This window comes from Lissotriton vulgaris, chromosome 1_1, assembly GCF_964263255.1.
Source record: "Lissotriton vulgaris chromosome 1_1, aLisVul1.2, whole genome shotgun sequence".
Lineage (NCBI taxonomy): Eukaryota > Metazoa > Chordata > Amphibia > Caudata > Salamandridae > Lissotriton > Lissotriton vulgaris.
The window spans coordinates 599,386,661-599,411,262 of NC_141685.1; the positions used below are offsets into that span (position 1 = coordinate 599,386,661).

General features: G+C 46.4%; 2 long non-coding RNA genes across 2 annotated transcripts in view; both read right to left on the minus strand.

The window, feature by feature from the left end:
* Positions 1-24,602, minus strand: part of LOC147747545 (uncharacterized) — a 250,022-nt gene that overhangs the window by 44,442 nt on the left and 180,978 nt on the right. The gene's annotated exons all lie outside the window — the stretch shown is intronic.
* Positions 12,787-13,875, minus strand: LOC147747546 (uncharacterized). Its single transcript, XR_015299670.1, has 5 exons — positions 13,822-13,875; positions 13,655-13,736; positions 13,500-13,565; positions 13,352-13,407; positions 12,787-13,260 (listed from the first exon to the last, which is right to left on the minus strand). It is a non-coding gene; the product is annotated as an uncharacterized LOC147747546 (long non-coding RNA).

The window sequence follows — 24,602 nt, forward strand, 5'->3', positions numbered from 1 at the left end:
TGCTTCATGATCGGGGTCTTCCCGCCCGCTGCGGGACGGGGCGTGCTATGACTAGCGACTACGCTGGAGCACTCAGATATTGAAAGTGCTATGTGAGGTGTATTGTTGTGAGTGTAAGTAGGGTCAAAAAGTGATAGGAAAAGTGAGGTTAAAAGAATACCTGGCCATTTGATAACAAAAAATTCTTTATTACTCATAGGCTGGTATTGTTAAAAATTGGTGTGGCAGAGAAAAACACAGCTTGTCCATGAGCTAGTTCTCCTGATGGTGTCAACATGTTTCGAGGCTGCCTGCCTCTTCGTCAGGGCGGGGTCAGATCCCTCTATCAATCACTGATGTTGCCATCAATGTGTGTTATGTGTATATACAGGTGAAATGGATATTTTAATACCTATGTGGTATGCAATTAATTTACAGGTTATAGAGCCCTAACAGTATTACTGATTCGTGGGCCAGCAAGATAAAATTAGAGCACATAAATATTTCATGCGCGCTTCCCAATGCGCGTTTATATAAGTAACCTGTGGAGAGAAAAGCATGGTGACATATAAGGTGACTTTGCAATCGTAGCGCGTCTCAATAATAAAGACACATTAAGGTGCTGAGACCTGTGAAAAGAAAGACACTACAGGACATAACAAACATATAACTTAAAACACACACTCTATGTCGTGAAGATCTGTACTCAACAGTGATGGGCTGAAAAAAGGAAGGAGCAAAACCAATGTGCATGGTAGTATATGTCCAATACATACTGAAATAAGTTGGAGACAATGCCCCATGAGCCGATCAGGAATGAGGGGTAAATGAAACTTCCATCTGTTGGTAAAGAGCGAACAGAAGGGGTATTCCAAGATTCAGTACCTTCCTGTTATACTGATGGTCAAAGATTCTCTCCAACCTAAAGCAGCTATGCCGTACTCACTCAACCTCGAGTTCTCCTCGCATCCTCCCTCGTCCGCGGCTTCCGTGATGTGAGCCGGTGGAGCGGAGGATGTCTCTTTATACTCGATTTGATTGAGTAATGGACAACACCTGTGTTGGCTTGGGTGTGGTTATTAGGCCCGTGGGAACCAGAGCGGCACCACGCTGTATAATCACGCCACGTAGTGGTGGCCATCTAAGGAACGGTGGATAGTCTTGGCAAATAGTGGGGCCATTTTGGAACGGTGGTAATGCTGTGAGATAGCGAAATTCATGAGCGCCATGTTGGTAGAACTGGCGATTTTGTTAGAGAAAGGGATGATATTGTAAATCCCGAACCTTTTGATAGGTTTGAATGGATTCTGGATGAATATTGTTAGATATTAGCTGTATTACTCACACAAGGGATTATTTAACGGGGTCACAAAATGTCTCTATTGTGCGCATGTGCCGGGCGGTGCATACATGGTTGCTGAGGATTATTTATCTTGATCGAGGTATAAAACATACACTTCTAAAAAATATATATATTGCGAATATGTATAAAAGACGATTTTTACTAAATACAGACATTCCGCATGCAGTGTTCCATGTGGCATGCAGGCATGCAATCTTTTCGAAGTTTTTTTGTGCAGAGAGGTTGTATGAGGAAGAGGGTGAAGCTTAAGTTCATCTATAGCATGCAGAATAATGCAAAATAATGCAGTTGTAAAGAGGTTATAAAAGGCCTGGAGGAGCATTACTTGCAGAATTGGGACCAGGGTATACCATTGTTCAGCCCTGTAGGTTTGTTCCTAAGCGAAACACCCACCGTTGTTCTTTTTCTAAGAGTTTGTTTTCAGATTTTATGGGTTCAATCACTGTCCAGTGACGGTCCTGGGTGCTGTGGCCCATGGTTAAGTAATGGGTCGCCATCTTGGTTGTTGTCCTTTTGCAACGTATGTTGCTCCGGTGTTCGCCTATGCGTATTTTTACTCGTCTTGAAGTCATTCCAATATACTCTTTAGCGCACGGGCAGGTGACCAGGTAGACAACATTGCGAATGTTGCAGTTTGTGAATGCATGTTGTTCCCATGTGGTACCATTTGAGAACTTGATTGTTTTGCTTTTGCTGGTGAGATCGCATGCGCTGTATGAGCCACAAGGGTGGTGGCCATTCACAGCTGTCAATTTGGGCGGGCCACTTTCAATAGTGGTTCTTGGTCTGCTATGGACCAAACTGTCTTTCAGGTTTCTACCCCTTTTATAAGAGAACATTCGTTTTGGAAAAGTCATAGAGCCACAATTTAGAATTTTCCAATGTTTATTGACTATTTTTGTGATTTTGTTTGAGTTTGTGTTAAAGGTTGTTACACAAATAGGGCGGGATTCTTGTACTTTAGGTATTTTAGGTTCCAGGAGGGCATCCCTGTTGTTGTTTCTCGCTCTTTTTAAACCCTTCTTGATAATTTTCTCAGGGTAGTTTCTGTTCAGTAGTTTTTGTTGGCGGTCAGCTTCTTGGTTCTTGAAATCTGTGATGTTGGAACAATTCCGCCTCAGCCGGAGGAACTGCCCATAGGGGAGGTTTTCCCGCAGGTGTCTCGGATGGAAACTTTTATAAAGTAGGAGACAGTTCTTAGCAGTGGGCTTAAAATGAGTGCTAGTTTGCAGTTTACCTCTGTTTGGGTATATGTTGAGGTCTAGAAAAACTAGGTTTTCACTTGATACTGTGTGTGTGAATTTAAAAAAAAGGATCTTGCTGGTTGAGCCAGATCATGAACTCCTGAACAGATTGAGTATCACCCCTCCAGATCACAAAAACGTGGTCTGGAAGGGTTTTCATCACAAATATTATTTTACATATTTACTATTAAAAATAACATATACAAATATTTAATAATATTTAATTGTGAGTAAAACGTAAATAAAAAGTAATAAATATATTAACATTAAAAATCACAAATATCAACTCTAAAAACCACACCATATAATTCAAAACATAATAGAGAATATGCAGGGGCATATTCTCAAGAATGTGTGATAACCATCACAAAAGTAAGACAACGCACCAACTGACTGCGTAAAAATCAACGCCAAGCCTCAAAAATACAAAACGGGAACGCCAAAAAAGCTGCGATGAGGCCAATCGCGATACTAAAATCAGTGAAAACCAGCAACAGCCTGCAATTCACATGTGTCTGGTGGGAAAAAGCACCTTAAAAACTACAGAAACAACACACCTGAAACAATCCAAAGCGCGTAGGACCATGGATGCACCCTGACCGAGCGCAGAGACCAACGCGAACCCCACAACCCCCACAGACCACCAGCAAGGAACAACGGGGACGGCCAAGGAGAAGAGGGAGCGGAAGATGGGATGCACTCCGCAGCAAAACCAGATCTGCGTCATGGAGCTGACAGAACACTACCATCAGCTGACCCACAAGTAGACCACCTGGAATGTAATCGGAGTGTCGAAGAGGCCAATAAGCGCTGGCATGATGTGACAACCTAAACCAGGCACAAACACACTGCCAACAGGAAGGCTTCAATGGCGACAGGAGGTGGGAGTCCTGCGCCACAGAAGGAGCTGGAGGAAACCGAGACCACAGTCATCAGTGTGCAGATGGTGCAAGGAGTAGGGAGTATGGACACAGCTCGAGAGGACCTAACACATCATCAACAGGGTGAGTAACGACAACGGGGACGGGGGAGATGTGCACAATGGCACACATGCACAACAAGGTGTAGCACACTGCACCCCCACAATTACCCATGATCATGTCCCTGATCCCTGTGGCACACTGCAGCACACACACATAGCAAGAACAGCACACCCACACTGACGACAATGTGTTACAATGCGCAAAGCCAACACTGCAGAACAGAGGACACAACTGGCTCCGCACATGCGCAGAAACAGGCCTACTACTTCTGACAGAGCAGGAAACTGTAATTGTACACATGCAACCTCACATCCGTCATGTAGTCCAAATGTACACTGTCCCGCAGCAATATCCAGCCCCTCCCCAACAGTCACAATGTACATTGTCATACAGTCTGCATGTAAACAAGAACAATGCACCAATATAAATGTCAACGTAATGTCAACATGCAGCTACCCTTCACATTGCAGAGGGGCACACAACACCTCCAGCAGAGCACAGAAGACAACACATATGTGATGCTGGAGATGACCACCACACCTTTGACACCAGCGCACAACAGCAGCCCATGGACATCCCACGCAATCCACCACCAGGACCTGGGCAGCCAAGCTACTTAGAGGAGAACACCGACCCTGCAACAGATAACACAGCAGGTAGCACCTGCAAGCACAGCTGGCTGACAAAACTTCACCCACCCACACATGGCACCACAATGCCAGGTATCAGAATGCCAAAAGGAGGTAGACAAACAGGTATGGGAGGGGTCCGAACCCATGGAAGGAGAACTAGATCACATACGTTGGTGACTATCATCCTTCAGGGACCACCTACACCTCACAAAGAAGACCCACACTGCCATAGAGACACATGCAGATGCACATTCATGATACAGAACCACGCCCAGGGGCACACAAATATCAGTCACACACCCACCTCAGCTCTGCGTACGATGGCCCAAGCCACTCCCCTTACGAATGTGGTGGGTGACGACAAAGCTGCATGTCCAAGCTCCAACCAGCTGCTTGCGGTGACATGTCTGCGCCCGCTGTACACAGCACAATATAATGTTGTAGGACCCAGGGCCCTATGGCATACAACAAGACCCCAGTGACACACGCAGATATTAGGTTGAAATTGCTTAGGGCACCTGCGCCCGGCCCCTTTACTGGCAGTGCCACATGCACAGTGACGCCTGTGCTAGATGTGTGTGAGGTGAGTGTAAGCCAGCCCACACGGAGTGCTTGGTGCTGACAACAACTTGAACAGTGGACACCAGTGCGACGGAAACTGAAAATACCTGCATAACAGAGTCAACTGCTGAGCAACATGGAGGCAGCCGGAGAAAGTACAGAGGTCAACCAATATGCAAACAAAAGTGTCCGTGAGTTGCAGCGCACTGAGGTTGGGGCACTGGAGCCGAGTGCGCTCATGTGATGAAAAAGTCTAGGATTGTGCAGATGCAGTGGGGTGTGTTAGAACTGCATCATCTTCCTCATCAACGTCCCAGGTCTCCCACACTGCCCTGAGGTGACATTGATGCATGAGCTTTCCACAGCACATAAACAAAACAGTAATGAACAATGACTCGTGGTGCACTGAGATAGTGGCACCTGGAGTGATGTGGTCATCCAATATTCATTCAGACATGGTCCCTGACTTGAGCTGCACAGAGTCAGTGGCCCCGGATGCACAGCGGCTGGCACAGGCCCCCTGCCACGGGACAGTGACTTTCGGTCCACTGAGGTAGGGCGACACGGACTGAGCGGGTCCTCGTTGATGTCGAAGGTGAATGTGGTGGAGGGTTGAGGGGGACAGTGGAAGGTGTCCTCCAGGGCATGATGTAGAGGGCAGAAGCGATCCAGAAGCAGCAAATGGCAGAGTGGAGTGCCACAGCCTCGTTGCCACCTCCAATTCGGTATCAGCTACATGAGGATGAAAACTACCCCCTAGTCCATAGACTCAGACGCCACCATTGTTCGACCAGAGAGGGTTCATGAATGTTGGGGAACAGACCTAGTGGCACCGGGGCTGAGAGGAGATGCAGTCTGCGATGATGCCTGTACACTGATATGAACTCCACCATTGCCAAATCAAGACTCTGTGACCTACTGGACCGCAGTGTAGGCCCAAGGCAGAAGTCTGCAGTGGCCCACAGCTGCGTGTGGTTGGTTCGCAATGCACAGAGTTAGTGACACCAGGGCAGTTGTCGCAAGTGTTTGATCACCTCTGTAACGATTATCTTTTTTCCACCAAAATGCAATGCGTCATCCTCTAACGCCTCTCTTTGCGTGCAATGATATGTACTCTGCCTTTGAATAATCAATGTTCAGTTCTAATTCTGTGACCTAATTGAGCGCAGTGTAGGCCGAGAGCACTAGTCTGCGTGTGCCCACAGACACGTTTCGTGGGAGTCCTATGCACAGACTTGGTTGCACCACATCAGAGGGAGTATAGGGACATAACCTCAGCCTTAAATAATGTTCTCTGCCATGGTATAATCAAGACTCAGTTCCAAATGTGTGACCTACTTGTCCGCTGTGTATGCCAGTGGAGTACGTCAACGGGAAAGGAGTTCCGTGGGCCTGTGTCGTGGAGGCCGTGATGGTCTAAGGAGGTTGCCATGGTCGCGGCACTCGGGCTGGGAGACTGCAGTGGCATGTGGTGGGCCCTCTTCAACACACACCGGTGTCGGCAGGTGGGCATTGAGGCCAGGGTGCTCAGGGGGAGACAGGACTGGTTTGTGGATCAGCATCCCGGGTGCAGCAGGCGCACCGGACCGCTGGCAACTCCACTCACGGCGTCGGCCTCGTGATGGGCTGAGGGGCACTGCCCGGGGCAAAGAAGTTGGGCATTCCGTAAGAGGTCCTCGCCCAGAGTTACGTGCTTTTTACTCACACCCCTACGCTGGCCTGGCATACGCCGGACCAGCCCACTCTGCACAAGCTTACGGAGGGGACGTAACAAGCTACGTTTCTGTGATCTTCCCCACTGGCTGGGGTGACATGGTTGCATCCATTGTCCTCTACACTCCAAATACCAGCATTGTGTGTCGACATGGAGATGTGTGTGGACTGCATACTGCAGTCTGTCCAGCACATCCAATCCACACTTTGCATTGTGTACAGTCTCATTCATAGGTCACATGCTTTCTTCGCACATGCCTGGTCCCCACCTCTTCCGACATTCTGCTATTCTGTGGCTGAGGTGTCATGCCGTTGATGGCTAATGTACATGGCCTGCTCAGGTTACCACAGTAATAATAATATTAATAAACTGAGTTTATAAAGCGCCTGGTTACACTAGGCTAGTTTGTCCCCGCGCTATGGTGCATGCCTATCAAAACCCCACATTGCCAGCATTTCACCCCATCCCCACAACCTTGCCCCGGCGTACCCCCTGGGAAACAAGTACGTTTTCAGCTCTTTGCGGAAAGCCAGCTCTCAGGTTTCCAACCGGAGCCTCAAACGTAGTCTATTCCATTGTTGCGCTGCCAGAAAGCGAAAGGAACGCCCTCTCATTCTCGCTCTTCTGATCTTAGGGACCTTAACCTGTCCCGCTCCGCTACATCTCAGTTGCCGGGTCGGGTTGTAAGGAGTTAGCAGGTTTTGAAGATAACAGGGCCCTTTCCCCTGTGTAATCCGATGACTAACACATAGGGCTTTAAACAGCACCCGTTCTTTAACCAGCAGCCAAAGTAGCGTCTCCAGAGCCTTCTTAGAAAGAGCTCTCTTAGGCAGCATCAACATCAGGCGAGCCGCAGCATTCTGTATACGCTGTAGCCGCTGGATACACCTAACATTTGCTCCCAGATACAGGGCGTTACCATAGTCCAGCCTCGATGTAACTAAGGCATGGACCAAGGATTTCCTGGCTGTAGTAGGTAATAGGTCCAGAGTCTTCCTGAGACCCCGCAGAATGCCAAAGCAAGTGCCTGCAACTCGTCTTGTGTGGTACTCAAATGAGATCAAGCCATACCCCCAAATTCCTGACTTGGTCACTAGGTGAGGGTAGAGGGCCCAGCGTCTGAGGCCACCAAGCCGAAGTCCACACCAACGGCGCCTTCCCGACAATCAGCACCTCGGTTTTATTACCGTTTAATTTGAGGCAGGTATTGGCCATCCAGACCGCCAGTTCTTGTAGACAAGAGGTGAAATTACTGGCTGCCCTCTCATCTGGTTGTGTCAAGGCCACGACCAGCTGAGTGTTGTCTGCATACGACACAACTTCCACCCCAAATTTTTCGGTAATCTCCGCCACTGGCGCTACATGAAGATTAAAAAGGGTCGGGCTGATACTGGATCCTTGTGGCACCCCCTGTTTCAGGCTAATGGCTTTTGACCTATGTGGTACCTGTGCCACCTGAAAGCTATGATCTTGAAGAAAGGATTCCAGCAATTCGCACGCCTTACCAGCCACTCCTCCCTTTTTTTAGACACTGTAGCGGAGTGTGAAGCACTGTAGCACAGTGTCAAATGCGGCACTTAAATCCAGTAGAATTAGTGCCGCCGTCTGACCCTCATCCACATATCTCCGTAAGGTCTCAGTGGAGAAGAGCAAAGCGGACTCCGTCAAATGGAATGCGCGGAAGCCAGATTGAGTAGGATGTAGCAGCTTGTGGGTGTCAATATGGGCTGTCAGTTGCTTGTTAACAACCTTCTCCGCGATCTTAGCGAAGTAGGGTAGAAGCGAGATGGGGCGCAAGTTGTCTAATTGCTCCATGCTGACATTCAGCTTTTTTTTTTCAAAGGGAGCACCACTGCCTCTTTCCATGTTTTCTGCACCTTTCCTGAGCTAAACGATAGCTCTAACAAGTGGCTAATATATGGCTCTCAGGTCTCAATTCTTCCTCTCAGTACTTTGTGTGGTGCAGGGTCTTTGGGAGAGCCAGATTTGATATTGATAGCTCTCAAGGCGCTTACATGTCGTCTTTGCCTCCCTCAGCTCAACCCCAAACCATGGGGCAGATTTCATCTGTCGCACTGGCCCTTTACTAGACCAGGGTGCAGTGTTATCTAGCGCCCCCAAAATGTGCCTGTCTAGGGCCTCACCGCTGACTCTATCTCCAACCAACCCGGAGGTCCCCTGCGCACCAGGGCCATATTAAAATTCTCAGAGGAAAAGCCTGCCCATCTCCATTGCCTCTCCTTATTTCCCACCTTCACCGGCATTTTAACTACCGGCACCTTTACCTTAAAGGAGATCAAAAAATGGTCAGACCATATAACAGGTACCGGGGGTACAATTTCTAGAGTTTCCCAGTTCGCAAATATTGGGTCAAGTAGATGCCACAAATGGTGAGTAGGAAGCTCTGATTTTAAGAGCATCTGTACAGCTGCTAATTCTTGGCGAATCTCTTGGGCCCCTACATTGGAGGAATCATCCAGATGAAGATTCAAGTCCCCCAGCGAATGTAGCTTCTCATACCTGAGGGCTGGCTGCATTAAACTTTCAATAAGACTCGCCGCAAATCGAGTAAGAGTTCCTGGGGGCCTGTAAACTAAAAATCCCTTTATAACATAGTTATTAGATCCTGAGACAGAAAAAAAACTGCTTCACTGTCCACTATGTCGACCGACTCTAGAGTGCACTGTATGTTGGGTTTACGAATTATAGCGATCCCCCTTCCCCTCCCTGTGGGTCTGTCTACCCTGCAGATTCCATAGCCATGGGGGAGCGCCTCTATAATTTCCGGAGCCGTCTCCTCGTCAAGCCACATTTCTGTGAGAAAGAGAATGTCTCCCTGAACATCCTTCAGTTGGTCATATATTTCAGTTCTGTGCTTCCTCAGAGATCTACAGTTGATCAGGAAAAAACTCAGAGACTGCCCAAAGTCCCTGGTCTTCAACTGGAGACTTACAGTAAAGAGGCAGTGCCTACATCTCTTGTTATTATTCTCGAGATTCATGCTGTGTTTACAGTTTTCCCCCAACATAGTGCATAGAGCAAGTAACTGCTGGCGATCATATTGCCTCCTCACCTCAAAACTGCCAGGGGTGCTGGCCCCGGGCCCTGGACTGCCGCGTACAGGTGCAGATGGGCGCAGGCGGGCTTGCCTTTGGCGCACCCACTGCGCGCGTCCGCTGTGCGGTCGCTGGGGCATGTGACCTTTATAACTGATCTCTCCTGTGACTATAGTGCTAACCGCAGTAGGCGGAAGTGCCTGGCTCTCCCTAACCCCGCCCTCCGCACAACGGTACTGGCTACCGCGTCGGACACAGCACCAAGCTCGGGCCTCCACATTCAGGTGAGTAACTACAGCGACCCCCCTTGTACCTCTTTGTGCTTCCCAGCGTCACAGAGAGCAACTTCCAAGTTCCACCACACAGTAAAGTTAAAATGCCAAATAGAAGTTTTTTTTTAAATCAATGAAGTAAAATAACAGTGCTGGGAGCATAGGAGGCCGTACCACAACGAGTCACTCAACAGTGGGTTGTGCTGTTGTGTCTGGTGGGTGTGCATGTAGTATGTGAGCTTGTGACGTGTGAATTTCCTGTGTTGTGTGTTGCATTATTGTGGAGTTGAGGTGTGTGGTGTATGCATTTGGTATTGGGCAATGAGCAGTGCATTTCCGTGGGTGCCATCCTGGTGGCGCAGGTTGATGATGGACTGTCGGAAGGTGTAGGAATCATGCACCCTGCCTGGCTGGTTTGCGGCGGCGTTGGCGGAGACTCCCAGGTGGTCCACTATTGCCTGGACATTGGTGGGATAAGTGCACTTTCTGTTGCGCTTATTGTGTGCAGTGTTGCCAGGGGGCCCAAGTAGGACATGTACACAGTCAATTGCCTCCTGACACATGCTGGAAGCCAGCTGTGGCGTAGATGCCTTGATTGGTCTCCGACTGTTCCTGTGCAGTGTATGGGAAGTATAGATGGTGGGATACCAAGCTGATGGTGTCCGTGACCGTTGTGGGGGACTTGAATTGTCCTGGCTGTGTGACTCCTCCATCTCAGGCGGATGTTGGTTGGAGGGTACCAGAGGCCAACACGTGCAGTCCGGCCAGCAGCTTTGTATGAGGTGGGATGTCGGTTGTCCGCTGTGTTGGTACCGTCAGCCTGTAGGCAATGGTGGTCAGAATGTGGAGGAGGTTGTCCCTTTGGGCAATGACATTCTCTGGTGTTGGGTCTGTGAGTTTTGTGCATTTGCGGAGGGTCGCTGTCTTTGTGTGCACTGCCTCAGTGTTGTTCTGGTGGGATGTGGTCCTGGGGGTGGTGACGGTGGGTGTAGGTATACTTATATAGCGCAACCTGTCACCACAAGGGTATGCTGGCGCTTGCCTAGGGAACCCGTCCTGATATTCCCCTGTGAGAAGCCCCGACAGGGTGTCCACAGGGTGAAAGTCAGGCATCCCGCCGCGAGGGGCCGTTGTGGAGATTAAGCAAGCTATTGCCCAGAGTCGCAGAGTGTGAACCCGAGAGTTGAGGAGGCACCGGGACGAGAATTATCGAGTCCGTGGAATTTTTAGCCCAAGACCCGCCGGGGCGGGGAATTGAACCCTGGTCCAGGACCGATCTCAGATTCCGGGCCTGCCGCCTCTAACCCCTGAGCCACACTTCTCCACAAGGGTGTTGTGGCCCTGTTGGTGCTCCCAGCTGCATGATCAGTGGCTCCATGGCATCTGTTGTTCTTCTGGTGTGGCTTTGGGCTGGGCTCCCTTTTCTGGTGCAGGCTGTGGTCCGACTTTACCCCAGGTCACAGCAAGTGTCAATTTCCTGCTGCTAATGCGCCTATCGCCTGTTTTGTGATCTTAACGCCAATCTGGCTGGTCGTTGAGAATGTTGTGGAATGGTGTCGCGGCTTTTTGCTCGGGCATCTCATTAGGATAGTTGCGGGGGTCATCTGACACAATGTTTTTGTGGCTACTATCGCGGGTAAACTGGTGCTAAGGGCTGTTAGCACCAGCTTGTAAATGGGGTGATACATTTATCTTGACTTTGGCAGCGATAAAGTGCCATTACCTCTGCGATAGCTCCTTGAGAATATGGCACACAGAGCATTAAAATATTGTTAATGAGAAATATTATACAATTTAACAGAATAACATATCTCACTCTTTTAAATTAAAAAAACATTACTTACATTTTTGTAGCTAAAGACTATGTTGATCCAAAAGAAAAAAATAATCCATAATTAGAAAATAGAAATCCAAATATTTGAAATTGTTTTGATGCGAGAAAATCAGTTCATGTGATCTGGACCTCATGTTGCCTGGAGGCAATTTCATGTAATCAAAAATAGGAAAGGGAAGGAAGCCATGAAATGTTGGCTTGGCTCGACTATAACACGCATTTGCAATGCAATAGGCCTTGCATTTGCTAGACTTAAAGCAATTGTTTTGTAAATATAAAAGCATGTGCCGTGCTTTGCTTAAGCATATAAAAGTAATGGCGGCTCTTGAAGCGGCCACAATGGTATTGAGAACAAAGTGTTTGTTAGATTTATTTTTCTGGCAAAAAATATCCCAGCAGTAAACAGCAAGCAGTGTTGTGAGGGTGCAGTATCACTAGGTGTCCTGGGGGACATCATTTGGCCACATAAGGTACTGCACCCTGCAACATTGCCAAGGAAAGTATATGGCTCAGCGGGGAGAGCTGCCGACTGAGAAGCTGGGGATTCGTGTTTGAGCCTGATTGTTTCATTTCCCCTGAGTGAATGGATAGGTGTGCTATGTAAATCAAAGCTAGAAATGTAAAATAACATATGGATGTAATGCTCGGGCAGGCAAGCAGTGTAGTGAGCCCAACAACAGTGGGCTTAGAGGGGTGGAGGGAGCCTGGAGCAATATCGTAGGAGGATTAGAGAGAGGCATGGGGTGATCAAGGGACCAAGCAAATGAAGGGACGGGACTGCATGCAAATTAAGCGTTGGAAGTTTCATTGACCAAGTGAACAGAACACCTATGGGGCAAAGATGCAGTACAAGTAAAAACAAATAGTCCTCTCCAAGTATAAATACCCTGAACAGTAAGAACCTGAACAGCAAGAAGACATTCATGTGGGCCAGTCCTCATGGGAGGATCCAAAATTCCAAAAGGGGGGACTACTAAGTGTATTGACCAATGAAAAGCCAGCATTTCTAAAGGACAGCAACAGGAACCAATGAAAAGCATGGGGATTTTTTCAATCCCATATCCTATATACTTATATAAATGCAGGGGTTTGTCCTACGTGACCAGGCAGGACACAGTGAACTTTAAATAAAATGAAGGTGCATGGTCTCGAGTTAAATGCTGTTGTTTAATTGTCAGCAATCATGGAGCTTCAAATTAATAAGAAAGCACCTGTGTAATTTCACTTATTTTCAATGTTCCTTTAAACATTCCTTAATTTTCAAAAATGCGAGGTTTTAACACAACCTAACAAAAATTATGAACATTTTGTGCAACATTATAAACATTTAGTGCAAAACATTTTTGTGCAAAACAAAAACATCACTTTAGTACAATTTCCTTATAAACAAATCAATATTCTCTTTTAAAGGTACACCAGAAACAGTTGTATTTCAGTCCTGCCTACTTATTTCTTTAGCATTTTGGGACTGAATTTCACCATAGGAGTATTTTTAAATCAATTATGTCCAGCAGCCTGGGACATTTGTTTTATGCAATTGGTGAAAAAAGACGAATCACATGGAAATGCCGACGCGTTTCCAAACCCGGTCCAATTGTTTTTCCTCAGGGCAACCTGGGTACCTAATAGATTAAAAATGAAAAATAAACTCTTTTTAGTGCCTTCTCCTGTTTGATTTCAACTAAGGTAGCGCCTTCTAGAACATGAGATTACCTTACTGTTCCAGCGCAGCGTTGCCTTGTATGTTCTGGATGAGAGGATTTTTATACCTGTGTTTATAAAAAGAGACATTGAATTGTCTCCGTTTCCTTAACGGATGGCCATTTCTTGATCTCTTTAATAGGTAATGTTTACCACTTACTTGGGACAATGACTCATGCTGCAGCCCGATTCTGCTTTAACGAACGGTCTGAATTTGACATCACTTCTGTTTAAGAAAATGAGCTGGTTTAATTTTCTTGTCGAACTTCATTTAAGTAAACCTGCAATTATGTTTATACTCAGGCGGGTGCTTACTTGGTATGGCAGAGTTCCGTCACTCTTCTATTTTGTGGTGCATCTCCGTTAGTGAGTTGGCAGCCGCGGAAAATGTATCCAGCTACAATAAATTACAAAGCCATGTTTCAGTAAACCCATTTAAACGCGACCTCGGGTTCCAACACAAAAGAATGATTACGGCTCACCTTCTTGCTGTTAGCTTGTTTCTCCAACGCTCACTCCTGCTGTTTGGTGTGCTACTCTGATTCTGCTGCAAGTATTTACGGAAGTCGTCATTACAGTCACGTGACTACACTTCTTTCATTGACTTCTGGGAATTGTAGTGCGTTTTTGGAACGGGCTGCCATTTGGTCAGAGTGGTTCAATATTTTTTCCTGCCCTTGCGATTGTAGTGTGTTATAATCGCAGGGTGGATACAGTAGTGCCAGTGGTGTGCACAAAGGGGTCAGTCTGTGTTTCTTTGAAGTTCAGAGAGTTCATTCATTCCATCAATCACGCAGTTGAACTTTAATATCAAATATGCTTCTCTTTGCAACAGTAGTGTGTCAACATCTCCTCCACGTATAAGGGTTTTAATTGCGGACAAAACGGTCCACTTGAATTCTTTTTCCGTATGCCCACATTGTTGGAAATGATGCACCATTGGAGCTGTCAATATGTTTCGTTTTATTCTGGATCGATGCTGTGCTATTCTTTGATTGATTTGTTGGGTCGTTTTGCCGATGTACAATTTCGGGCAGGGGCAAATGATTGCATAGACCAAATTTCGGCTTTTACAATTCGCGAATTTCTTATGTGTCCATTTAATGGTGTTATGCTGAAATTCAATTCCTTCTACTGTGTTGGCAGAGGAGACGCATGTGCCACATTTATGATGATCTTCTATTGGTTTTAACCTCCATAAGGTACGTAGATCAGATTTGGCCTCGCTTATCCCTAGGCCTGCCCGAACCAACTGTTGTCCTATGCTTTTATTCTTTTTGAGAGCAAAAAGTGGTTTTTCAAATGGTATGTCTAGCCCGGCTATCAGATGCCAATTTTTCAAAATAATTGCTTTGAACCTGTTGCTGTATGGTCCGTAGGTCGTCACACACACTAACTTCTCCAAGGGTGCTTTTTGTTTTTTGGTCAACAATTCTTCCCTTGGTGTGTACCAAGCTCTTTTAGTGGAATGTTTTAGCATTTTGCCTGGATAGCCTCTTGTTTTTAACTGGTTGCTTAAAATTTCTGCGTGTGCTACAAAGTCCTCCTTTCTAGAACAATTCCTCCTGATCTTAAGCATTTGGCTATAGGGGAGGTTCGCTTTTAAATTTGGGGGGTGATAGCTTTTATAGTGGTGAATTGTGTTTTTATCTGTTGCTTTGCGATGTAATGTTGTAATGAGTTTCTGGTCCTGTGGGGCAACCTCTACATCCAAAAATATGAGGCGAGTTTTGCTAGAAGAAAGGGTAAATTTATTGTCAGGATGTCTCGTGTTCAGCCACTCGTGGAATTGGGTCAATGTTTCTGTGGAACCATTCCAGCTTCTACATTTGATCGTAAGCCTAGAAAATTTTGGCTCCTCTGATCTTCTCAAAATAGAGTTTCAGCCAAACAACAATTTATAATGTTCGGAAACAAGTAAAGCGACCTGGAACTCCACAGAAATAGCCCAAAAAACATGGAAGTGTTTACATTTAGGCAATGGGGGACAAAACGTGAAATAAAAAAAACAACCTCCCTATCCTACACCTTTCTTACCTTCCACTGGGATACCACCTCAGAAAAACACCAACTCTGAAGTACAGGGAGCTAGGAGTACTTCCCCAAGAGCGTACTCTCAAGATACAAATACCTTTTTTCCAGCACAAGATCTAAGGGACCATGTCACCTTCCGCCGGTTACCTCACAACAATTAAAGGCAAATTCAGCACACCATCAATATACCAGATCACACAAATTGACAAAGGGAGAGTAACCTTGACCATGCCTGGAACAAGCCCAGACAAATGAACATAGGTATCTGGAACATCAATGGCTTAGCTAGCAAACGTGAGGACCCGGAGTTCTTGCAATATTTAAAATCATTCGATCTGTTATTGCTACAAGAGACCTGGGAGGAAAAGGCCATCGAACTCCAAGGATACACATCGTGTTGTATCCCGGCAAAAAACTGCTCCGATTATGGTTGCCAATAGGGGGGCTTAATGATTTTGGCCTCCATAGTAACAATAGGAGAGACCATAACAATAGAATCTCAAATAACACCCCCAAGAGCTATGCAGGCGGTAAAGGTTGCACTCTGGTTAAACAGCACACGTCAAGAAGTTATAGTAATCAACGTTTACATCCATCCGAAAAGGAAACGGAGAGCCGCCAAGGAACTGATCAAAGCAACAAAAAAAATAATGGACGAAGAGGACTCCGACTATATCATCCTGGCAGGTGACTTCAACATGTATCTTATAAGCTCCGGGGAAGGTGCTGCCCTTAACCAAGAACTTAGCACCACATGGAAAGTGCCAAGACAGGGCTCCCCAAACATCAAGAAACCAAAAAATTGTTCAAATCAACTATTTAACCTAAGATCCTTGAAACGGGCGCTTCGAGGAGGAAGATCCACCAATCGGAACGTCATTCACATCCTTAAATATGCTTGCTACAGTAACGGCGGTTAGGATAGGGACCAGTGAACATAGCGACCACTTGCCTAAAGAAGCAACAATAAAAGTTAACTCACTCACCAAGACAGAACTATCCATAGGTATTAACATCAAAGTGGCCGCAAATCTTAAACGGCTTAGATGCAATCCAAGCAACATCAGCACCATATGTCTTAAGGCAAAAAATCATAATAAAACCGGTAGAAGTATGGCAAAGCTTCATCCTAGTTGTTGCAGAGAAACTATTAAAAGGATAATCAAACAGAGTAAACCACCAAAAGGGAGCATCAACCAAATTATAATTCATCCCAGAAATGCAAAAGCAGATCATAAACTGAACATTGAGGCAGATATGGAAAGATCCATTAAATAACGACCTACAAAAGCAGCACAGGAGGAGTTAGATGAAGCCCTGTCGCTGGGTGAGGTGCGTTCTGCATTGTGCCGCCTACCGCGAGCTAAGTCCCCGGGGAGCAATGGGTTCCCTCCTGAATTTTATCAGGCATTCAAGGGTACACTTCCCTGCCTCCTCTTGCAGGTATTCCACGAGGCGTTTGAACACAAGACTCTGCCACTGAGTATCACACAGGGGGAAATATGTATGATCCGGAAACCGGGGGGGACACGCATGACCCTTCGTCATATCGTCTGATTACGATGATCAACATGGATGTGAAGATTTTGTCCAAGCTACTAGCCACGAGCTTGGCGCCATATATGTCTCACCTGGTCCATGAAGACCAGTGCGGGTTCATTCCAGGGAGCAACACGGCCATGAACCTGCTGCGGTTGAATCACATTATGCATGAAGTACGTGGTAGGGAGGAGCAGATTGTTCTGGTGTCGGTTGACCTCGCTAAAGCGTTTGATACAGTTGATTGGGGGTATTTACTAGAGGTCCTCCAGGCAGTGGGGTTGGGTCCCAACTTTTGTTGCTGGATTTGCATCCTATATATGGCCCCTCGCGCCAGGGTGAGACTTGGAGCTGCACGGTCCGTGGAGTGGCGACTGGGACGGGGTACATGCCAGGGGTGTCCCCTCTGACCGCTACTGTTCGCCTTGGCCATAGAGCCCTTTGCTGTCCGAGTCCGAACGTAGATGGCACAGTGGGGTATTATGGTGGGAGACACATGCAACGTCATCTCTTTATATTCGGATGAAGCCTTGTTCTATTTGACAGCTCCACGGGAGGCACTGCCGATATTGCTGCGCCACCTGGACCAGTTTGTCGTGGCGTCTGGGTTGAGACTTAACCGCGGCAAGTCTTTGATCTTCCCGCTTGCGGGGTTTGACTCGGTGCCACTGGGAGACTTACCAGACCTTGGGCTATGTTGGGAACGGGAGAGATTCCGTTATCTCGGAATACAGGTGGCCCCGACGGACTCACAGCTGATGCTCCGGAATATGGATCGGATACTCAAGTCCTTACAGCAGTGGGCGTCCTTTTGGAATTCTTTGCCACTTTCTTTGATGGGACGGCTGGCCGTCGCCAAGATGGTAATGCTTCCCAGGATGCTATATGTCCTCCAGAATTCACTGTGTCCTCTTCCCCCACGAGTCTTTCGCACTCTTAACATGTTGCTCACGTCCCTGCTCTGGGCGGGCCTGCGCAGCAGGGTAGCACTCCACACTGTCGTTTGCAGCTACGAGGAGGGCGGTATGGAAGCGCCACGCTTTGACTTATATTATTATGCAGCGCAACTACAGCCTACGGCCCGGTGGTTCACAGACACAGATAAGTGGGAGACGCGCCTCTTGGCGGGCAAGGCGGACATCCAGAGGCTACAGGTCGCTTTGATGCAGGGCAGGGGAGCGGACGAGACTCTTCCTTATGTTGTGCATCACACGGCAGGCATCTGGCAGCGGTTTATTGAGAGGGTCTTGCGGAGGGCGCCCTTCCATAGGGATCTACCGGTCTGGATACTGGCCCCTTTTGTTGCCATGGAGAAACACATGTCTTTCCACTCTTGGCGGGAAGGTGGGTGCGGGGCTCTAGCTGATCTCTACCCCAACGAGTCCTCCCTGAATTATGAGCAGGTGGGGAGGCCTTCGGCCTTGGGAGCGGGCAATACCTGCACTATCAGGGATTTCAGGATGTAGTGAAGGTTACCTGGCCTCAGTGCCCGGACGCATCACCAATGACCCACACATTAGACATTATTCTTTCCTGTGGCAGGGGGCGAAAACTGATCTCTCTGCTGTATAAAGCTATGAAACAGGACTCCACCCCACCGGTGCCGCGGTCCTGGGTGGCATGGGAGGCGGATCTCGGTACTGCACTGGAACAGGGGCAGCGGAAGCATATAGGTTCCCTTACGCGCAAGGTATTGTGCAATGTATGGTTCAAATTGATACACTATAACTTCCTACATCGCACCTACCTGACTCCGGTCTCGTTAAAGCGCATCTCTGGGGACAGGGGAGACAGCTGCCCCAGATGTAGTGCAGAAGGGAGCGGGCTTCTTACACTGAGCCTGGGACTGCCCTTTGGTCAGGAGTTTCTGGGTGGGGGTGGTAGATCATATAGTCGCCACTACGGGCCTTCAGATAGCAATGAACCCCTTGCATTGTTTAATGGCGTTAGTCCCCAAGCCCATGAAAGGAAGCTCCCCTATAAACTTTTACAATTGATGTTGGTGCTTGCATGGCGCAGGGTGGCGATCACTTGGATGGGACAGAGTGCTCCGGAGGTGTCCACCTGTCTTAAAGATGTTAGAGAGTGGTCCCTGGCCGAGGAAGCTCACATGCAACTTACTCGGAGAGACGAGAAACTGCAGGACGATTTACTCGCCTGGCGAGTCATGTGTGCCTCGGGTCTGACAGAGAAGGGTTGTTCTTCCCAGAGCGAGTCTGATGGTGCAAGTGGTGAGATGGGTTCGCCAGTGGGGTCGGGATCTGATGGTGAGGGAGGGGGGGATCACTAGAGTTATCTATCTCCGGGAGTTATGCTGTGCTTGGCTGCTTCCTCACAATGTTATTTATTTGCCTGCTAGTCTGTTTGTTCCTCATGTGTCTGTACATCTCTGGATAATACCGAGGTTCCTAAGTCCATAATGAGGTTGTCGAACTGTATAAATGCGTTGTAGAGATGCCAATTGGGTGTTTCTTTATATGGTACATAAACTGAAAAATAAAGATAAAAAAAAAAAGTCACAAAAAATCAGCACAAATCATCTCCTCTATTGAGGATAAGGAGATATTATCCAAAAGAGCGCATGGCTGGATAACACTCAGCGATTATGTAACACTGCAACCTCAAGCGTACCTTAACATTGGAATTAATTTAAAAACTACGCTTTGGGGTAATTCCAGCTGCCCCTCACTTGCCGCCTTGGGAAAGAAAAAACTGTCCGCAACAGTGTCGCTCGTGCAAAGCTGGAAAAGAAGATATCATTCATGTAATTTGCATCTGCCCTAAATTAGAGGGCCTGAGGTACAACTTATTACGTCCATCTTTTAAACTACATGGTGTTCGAACATGCAGGCAAGAGGTCAAATTGTGTTTTAACCCAACAAAAACAAAATTGAACTATTGGGTCACAAAGTTCTTTGAATTAGTAGCAGAAAGACATAAGAGCACGTTGACTGCAGTTCAACAAAAGTCAGACTGAACAGTTCTGTAATGACTCCCAGAAGCATTCGAACTCTTAATCACAATGATGATTAAAAACTGAGATTAAGTAACATTTTAAGCTTTAGAAAGACGTACAAAAGGTTTTTTTGTAATTTTTAGCAATGTCTTAATTGTTTTGTAAAGGTTTTAATTAATCATGTACAAATAAAAAAGAAATTACTTTACCGTATGTTTGAAGACATGAAGAATAAAAGAAGGATTTGTATTGTGAGTTTAAACACACCAATAAGAAGTGTGTTAGATCTGATTATTAGGCCCCTTGATTTCTTTTATAGCAGTTTTAACCCTGTCCTCTGCAACTTTGTAAGCCAGTATCTTGCCCATCTTTTCTCCCCTTTCGTACTGTGACAGTTGATACTTCTTCAGTTTAGCAATACTTTTTTCCCTAGAGTGTTTTTCATAGCAGATTTGAGGTCAATCAAGCTATGGCCCAGTTCTTCTATCTTTGCCAACCCCGAAAGCAGTGCCTCGGCTAATTGGTTCCCAATTGAGGTTATATTGGCAATCATTTTCTCTCTTACGTCTCCTATTCTGTCTCCATATAAATTGTTGTGCAAAACCCTGTATCAGGCATCCCATACAACTATTGGTAAGGACGAATCAATATTTATATTGATAAATTCTTTCAGATGTTCCTTTAATTGTCTTAAAAAATCTATGTTTAACAATAGATATCTAGGGAACGAAAAAGATCTACGACCTTGTCTCTCTGCTGTGATATTAAAGGAGAGGAGAATAGGATTGTGATCAGAGGTGACTCTTGGGCAGATTTCCATAGTGCTTGATTCTACGATCCTGTCCGATACCCAGGCCATGTCTATGCGTGAACATAATTTATGTGCAGCTGAATAATAAGTATAACCGGCTATATTGGGGTATAGTACCCGCCACGCATCTTTTATGGCATGTATACAGCCCAGATCCGTGATAGCAGCACGTGTCCTTTGCATTCTCTGAAATGACCCTCGTCTAGTAGTATCGATGTCAATGTCATAATACAGTTAAAATCCCTCATTATTATGCACTCTCCCTCCCAACCAAACAGCTCCATATTGACTTGATCAAAGATTGATGGTTCATCTATGTTTGAGCAATATATGGCATAGAACGTATATTTGCAGCCTTCGAGTATCAACTGAACTATAGCCCATCTCCCCGCCTTATCAACAGCGGTTTTACCCGTTTCTACTCTGAATTGCCTTTGTTTAAGAATGGCTACTCCTCGTATTAAAGCATTTAGATCGGTACAAACAAGTACATCGTAACCCAGTTGCTTAAGCAGATTTCGGTCTTTATATGCAATATGGGTCTCCGAAATCAGAGCTATTTGTGGATTATACATCTTTAACTCTTCCAAAACTAATCTTCTTTTATTCCTGCTATTCAAGCCCGCCACGTTCCATGCCAAGCATCTCAGCCGATACATCTTATATGATTTTGGTTCCCATCCTTCCGCAATTCAAACAAAATAGTCTTGCTAATCATTTTCTCTATACTAATTATCCTCATGCTGCTTTTCCCCCCCAATTTTTCCCCTCCCCAAAACCCACCCTCTACCCTCACTTGGCCCACTCACCACAAACCACCCCTTTACCCCCAGAGGAGACCTCCTCTTTTGACCCGGCTGCCGCTGTCTTGGGCAGCCAAACAGAGTCACAGCTATGGGGATCAGACCTACACCTATGCTACCCATGTTGCTCTGCCTAAAACGAAAAAAACATATATACAATTCAGTTTCATTGTTCCCACTCCTTAAATCGAATAAGAAAAATCAGAAAGGAGAAAAATGGAAAAAAAAGAAAAATAAGTGTAAAAAGAATGGAGACTTTAACACCCCCATTCTCTTTTGACAAGTCAGTCATCAGATTCGAGAGTCCAGGCATCTTTCTGTCCAGTTCCAGTGATCCACGTAATATTTGTGATCGCTTATTTTGCACTTTTCTCGCCAGCTTTGGTTTGCCATTTGATTACAAATTGTTCAGCTTCTTTATCATCTAAGAAAAAGTATGTGCGGCCACTCTTGAATACCTTTAGCCGTGCTGGTTCCTGCAAAAAGACTTGCCCACCAAGGGCCTTTATTGGATCAATTAATTGGTGCAGTTTTCAGCGCCTTTCCATTGTGGCTTTGCTCAGATCTGATCTCTCAAAAAATGTGACAGAATACACGGAAACAGGAGTATTAGTTCTAGCTTTTAATGAGATAGTCTTTCGTAGTAGAAAATGTCCTACATTAATCAGAAATGGCCGAGGGTATTGGCCCCCCTTGTTTCTTTGTACCAGCGGCAGTCTATGGGCCTGTTGAGTCTGTGAATCCCAATCCCAGTCGTAAAGATCAGGGAATGCCTTCTGGAGTAGTTGTACCACGTAAGCCCTTAGATCGGCTCCTTCGGCCTTCTGCAATCCCGAAAAGTCTGAGATTCTGTCAGCATTGCAGATTTTCCATGTCCTCTAGTTTAGTCTGCATACTCGCTATCTGAGCCTCATGTCTATTCACAATAGCTTCTGTATGTGTTGATTTTTCTTTGGTGTCCACGACCCTTTGTTGCAGCTCTTCAACCTCTTGAGATATACTGCCCAGTTTGCCTGCCATCTCCTGTAATGAGGATTGTGTTTTGCTGTTATCCTCTCACATCTGTTGATAATACTCTTGTGCCTTCTGCCTTTGTTCATGTAACATTCGTAGTATCAGACTAAATGACCTCTTGACTACCTGCCACCGAGTTTGTACTAGACTGTAAGATAGCTGGGGATGAATTAGTAACTTCAATGTCAAGAACCTTGGCAGTAAGCACTGTGGAGACGGCTAGAGCTGCTGTTGCCATAGATATTAGTATTGCCTTTGGAGTAGGTTGGCTCCCCTCCAGTATCCTCGGTTTAGGCTTTGAGTTCGTTTTATCAAGTTTATCCATCTTGTCAGGCACTGGAATTAAGTCCGTAGGACTGGTTCCAGAAAGTAGCAAAGCATTTGACTTAACACCGCCTTTCGCCTGTACCCATTTCCACAAAGGGCTATTCTCTCCGATTATTTTTTCCATTGATGCAGTAGCTTTCTGTTTACTTGTTATTTTTCTAACCTTATTTTTAGATTTGCCTCTTCCTTTCTTAATGCCAGCAGGTTTATTTTAACCTAGAGGTGTACGACTCATTGACTCTGCGTATTCTTCGTCGGAATCTACTTCCTCTATTGCATCCGTCTCATCCGTCTCTATTGTTTCATCTGCGACCAGAGGCGTCTCAGCACCCAAATCCACCCCTATGTTATGTTTTAAGGCCTTAGCCGCAATAGTAACTGAGATAACAGAGCCTGAATTTGGTACCGGCGGCAGGCTCCCCATTAAGAAAGCATTTGGTCTTCCCCCAGGGGCCTTTTCCTCTCGTGCCTTGTCCCCCAGTGTTTTCGAGGTTTCAAAATGTAAAGTTACCGGTGCATCAATGTTTTTCCGGGCCCCAGGGTCTAGATCTAAATTCCGTCTTTTAGCTAATTCATCTATTTCTGTTTCCATGATATCTCCCTCTGGAACAGTGGCAACCTCATTATCGTTCCTTTTGGCAGCGGCTACAATGTTGCAGGATAGATCTACTATTGGTCCTAAAGTCATTTTGTTTTTACAGCACACCCCTGCAGCACCCCCCGCACTCCCCACACTGCTGACAAAATACTCTGTTACTTTCCCGAGCAGCGGAAGGTGTAAGAGAGGCTTACCGGCTAACAGTCCCGCTTTCTCCGCTGTTTTCGCTGAAGTCCTCTCTGTAGCCGGCTCCACCGACATTTCGCCGCCATCAGTAGTGTTTGCTTCGCGTGCGCCGGCAGTCCATCCAGCGGGAGTATTCCTCTGCAAGTTCTTAGGTGCCACCTCTCTTAGCATGCCAGAATGCGGTGCTGCTGCAGGGACAACCCCAGGAGTAATTGCTAGGCTCGACCAGCCGATCGCTGATCAGCTGACCGGACCCATTGCAGGCAGCCGCACATAATGAAGCAGCCTCATGAAACGGCTCGTAAATGGTCACCACATCCGCTACCAGTCAGGCTGCACCTAGGGGAACCTTTCGCCGCCAAACAGGTCTTCGATGTTTTTAAAGCACGAGGAGAAAAAAGCGATTCCGAAAGGCTAAGAGGGCAGGTAAATGATCTATTCACAATCTTCTAGCATTAGCTAAACCCGATCCTCCATCATCTGTGCTCGGGAGCGGCAGCTTCAGTCCGTCATCTTGCTCCTGTAATCAGGTCTACAACAACCCTAGACTGATCTTGCAACAATTTGTTAATTATTACCAAGAACTTTACACTCCTGAAAACCAGATAGTCAAAGACGAGATACTTAGATATATCGACAGGAGTATAATAAAAAACATAGGGGATGAACACTCTGATTCATTAACAGGCGACATCACAAGAGCAGAAATCAGACTCGCTCTTAATGCACTGCCATCTGGCAAAGCAACAGGGGAGGATTCAATACCTCTGGAATAATACAAAACTTGTATGGAAGAGATGATTCCACTTTTTAGTCAGGTTATTCGCTTTATAGGTGTAGGGAAAAAGGTCCCTAAATCTTGGAATTGTACACAAATTATCTTTTTTTTTTTTTAAAACAAGCCGGTGGACGAATGTGGTCTTATAGACCCATTTCGCTTATAAATAATGACTCCAAAATATTTGCCAACATTTTAGCGACATGATTGGCACGAT